The following is a 3,976-nucleotide window of genomic DNA, read 5'->3' as shown; positions in this document are numbered from 1 at the left end:
CATATTCCTGATCTTCAGTCCTACCCTCTTATATGATGAATTATTTCCTTTACTTATATTTTCAATATTCCCTTTGCTTATTTTCTTCTTACTTTTGCCTGTGCTTCTTTATTTACATTGTATAATACTTCACTTTGCATTTTCTCTTCAACTTTCTTTAGAGCGCTAACCAATCCCCACTTAAGCTCTCAAATGTTCTCATGCTCTTAACACTTCCTTCTCTGTCTTCTGTTCAGTGTCGACCCTCAGCAACTGGTGACATTTAACTTGGAGAAGGGCAGGACAAAATTATGACTTAAATGCTCTCAATTCACTCCACAAGCCTTTGTGGAATAAGGCTCTTAGCATAATGTAAGTTTAAGATAGTGCTCACTTCAGTGGCACATATACTAAAATTGGAACCGTAGAGAGATTAGCATGGCCCCTGAGCAAGGTGACACACAAATCTGTGAAGTGTTCCATATTAAAAAAAAATAATGTTAGGACAGAGATGATCAACTCACTGTCTTAGTGAAGACTCAAGTCTAGTTGATAAATACAATGTTCCCAGATTTAAAAAAATCAGAGGAAAACTACAGAACAATATAGAAATGTAAAATTTTAGGGTACAAGCTGTACATACAAATGTTGAGGTGCAGTTGAGTAGCTGAGTACCGCAGTGGGATGTTGTTTATCTCACAAAGGTTTACATTATCTTATTTCCCATTACCTTAAATTATGGAAGGCATTGTCAACTGAAAAAAAAAAGCACAGCGTGAAAGATGAGAATAATGTTTTATTCAGGGACCTTATTAAGGACTATAACCCAGAATGGCAACCTTTCAGATAGCTCTGAGGGACTGTTCCAAAGTGGTAAGGGAGGAACCAAGATATGTAGGAGTTTGTGCTGAAAAACAACAACAAAAGACCCCCCAAAAAACAAACACCCCAAAAAACAAACCAACACAAAATGTAGTCAAACATCAAAAGATTACTGCTAATCACAAAAAACCATCTCAAGTTAATGATATTAGTGCTTTTCTGTGTATGGGAAGATACAAGTCTGGGTTTATAGAAATCATTCTGTTGATGTGCACCTTAACTACCTAGGGCCAGTATCCTGCTTTTCTCCATCCTGATTCCCCTCAGGGTGCACTGTTGGGGGTGGCTGCAGTGGCTGAGGGCTTGATGGCAGCAGCGTTCTTTGTTTACTGAAGTGCCAGGGGACTTATTCTGTCTGCAGCATAAAGTTGTGTTATGAAAAACATTAAACAACAGGTGAGGCAGGGTTGCTGACCATTCAAACTTAAATTGGGTGTCATTTGTGAAATACAAGTTAAAACCATCATGAGATACCACTATGCACCTATTAGAATGCCTGTTTTTAAAAAGTGCTGTTGAAGATGTGACACAACTGAAATTCTTATACATTACTGGTGCAAATGCAAAATTGTACAGCTACTATAGAAAGCAGTTTGGCAGAGTTTGTAGTGGCTTTATTCATAATTGCCCCAAAGTGTAAAGATCAAAATGTCCTTCAACAAGACAAACTTTGATGCATTCATACAGTGAAATACCATAAAATAAAAAGAGAACAACTACCGGTACATGCAGTGAATGGATGAATCTCAATGCATTATGCTTAGTGAAAGAAGCCAAATTCGGAAGACTACTTTGTAATATGTAATCGTTCTGTTTTGACATTCTGAGAAGGTAGAACTATAGGCACCAAATCAGAATTGCCAGGGGCTTTAGGCATTGTGAGAGATGGACCACAAATAGGCATGAGGAAATTTCGGGGTGATGACACAGTTTGTATTTTGATTTTGGTGGTTATATGACTGTATGTGTTTGTCAAAAGTCATAGAACTTACACTAAAAAAAGGCAAATCCTACTGTATGTTAAATTATACCTCAATAAGCTTGGTTTTAAAAAATAGAAGAAAAGATAAGAAAGTCTATTTTCTGAAAGTGATAATCCAGTGTTTTGGAGTTGAGTTTGAGTTTGAATAGTCTATCAGGTGAGAATAATGCCTCATGTATACTATAATTAATTGTTTAATTGTTTTATTTTTATCATGAAGAAGTTCTTTCATTGACCAAGTATGTCGTTTTAGGAGGAATTCATCTACGGTAGGGAGGGAAGACAAGGACACCTACCTACATATACAATATTCCTGAAAATAAAAGGACGTAAGATTGAGTAGTGCTAAAAGCTGTAACACATACTGGGTATCTCCCTCATGTAAAGTGTTTCTTGATTGTTTTACAACAACCCTTTAAGATGGATGCCGTTATTATCATCTCTAGTTTACTGATGTGAGAACAGCTTCAGAGAATTTAAGGATTTTGTCTAGAACATGGATCAGCCAGGATTCAAACACAGATTTTTCTTGATTCCACAGTTTATGTTCTCTGATACCATCCTGTCTTCTAGATCATTCCCACAAATGTTTTCACAAAGATAGAATAGACTAAGTCTGAATTATTTTATATTTTAGCTAGAGTTATTAAATAGTGAGTTCCCTTTCTCAGAAATTGAGGCTGCTCCGTAAATCATTGAGCTCTTCTCCAGCCACTCAGGGCATGCGCAATTTGGTTCTGGATCAATCCCCCACTGCTTGCCCTTTACACCTATGCTCAGAATGATAATTTTGGGGGTGAGGGTCTTTGTCAGTCCTTCCAGATCTCTTCCAATGTGTTCATATGTAGAAAGCACAGAAAAATTAAGTTATTATGCAACCCAGGATAACTATATAATTATTTAGATATACCTCTTACATACTGAGTCCTTTGAAGACCGTACGCCCTGTAAGTAACTATAAATTCTTTAAAGATAAGAGCTGTCATTATAGTTTCTGAGATATATCATAACATCAACTCTAAAACCCTTCACCTAGGTGATGTTCAGTAAACATATTTTGAAGGAATAAAGGAATGAATGAAAATGGCAATAAAGAACAGAGTAAGAATCTTTGGAGTTGGATTGAGACTTGTATCCAAGTTCTAGCTATTCCATTCACTATTTGGTTGACTTTGGGTTAATTATTTAACCTTACCGAGGCTTACTTTTCTCTGCTATAAAATGAAGATGATAATAGCACCTATCAGTTATTAGTTGCGAGAATTAAATGAGAAAAAGTATGGAATGTACTTAGCACAGTTGCAAATATAGTAAGTGTTCAAGGTACAATGTTTATTAATGATATTGTAAAATTCTCTTATTCCACATTGCTTCATTAATAATACGAATTATAAATTAATAATATTTAGGTACTTCCCCAAATTTCATTTATTCTTTTACTTTTCATAATTCCCGCCATCATGCATCATTTAGAGAGTGAGACTCTATGAGCAGAATGATATAGTCCAGTTTTTAGTTGTTTTCCTTGAATCAAAGGGGAGGTGGTTGTGATGGGAAGGATGAGTTGGGGTGGCAGCTCTGGGCTTTTCATGCATCTTCATGTCCACATCTGCTGTCATTTTTATGGAGTGGGAGTCATCCAAAAAAAGGTTATTTTGATATAAAATCATATTGGAACCCTATAAAATAAATAACAGGAAACTTATTCTCACTTATTCATATGGTTAATGATTGGCGGCTCCAGGTATGGCTCGAGCATAAGCTGAATCAACCTCTGGATTTACGACTGTTAAATTAATGTTGGAGGAGTGGGTCTATAAGGAACCAATTTTCAAGAGAGCCTGAAGAGCCTCTCAGTACAGAACTTGTTCTGAAGGAAGGGAAAGCTAGCTAGTGAGCTTTAGCTAGACACAAGGCCTTTGTGTCCAAAAGGAGAGGCTTCCTCTGAATAAGCAGGGTAAACATCCTTTGGATTTGCCTTTAAGTTTAATCAGTAAGTCTGAGTCCTGAGGAAACTGGGATGGAGGTAGAGTGGATGAAATTAACAATGGGAAGAATTATTTCATGCAGAGTGAAAACACCCCCAAACTTCATTGCATTGACGACTTGAGACCATTCAATTTTATTTTGTGT

General features: G+C 36.5%; 1 non-coding gene across 1 annotated transcript; it reads left to right on the top strand.

Moving 5' to 3' along the window:
- Positions 1–365: 365 nt before the first annotated feature.
- LOC136128681 (U6 spliceosomal RNA) lies at positions 366–468 on the top strand. The gene has a single exon (XR_010656263.1). It is a non-coding gene; the product is annotated as a U6 spliceosomal RNA (small nuclear RNA).
- The last annotated feature ends 3,508 nt before the right edge of the window (positions 469–3,976 follow it).

The sequence above is a fragment of the Phocoena phocoena genome, chromosome 9, assembly GCF_963924675.1.
Source record: "Phocoena phocoena chromosome 9, mPhoPho1.1, whole genome shotgun sequence".
NCBI classification, from domain to species: Eukaryota; Metazoa; Chordata; class Mammalia; order Artiodactyla; family Phocoenidae; genus Phocoena; species Phocoena phocoena.
The sequence above is the reverse complement of the archived record's forward strand: the minus strand, read 5'-3'. Positions and strand labels throughout refer to the sequence as shown.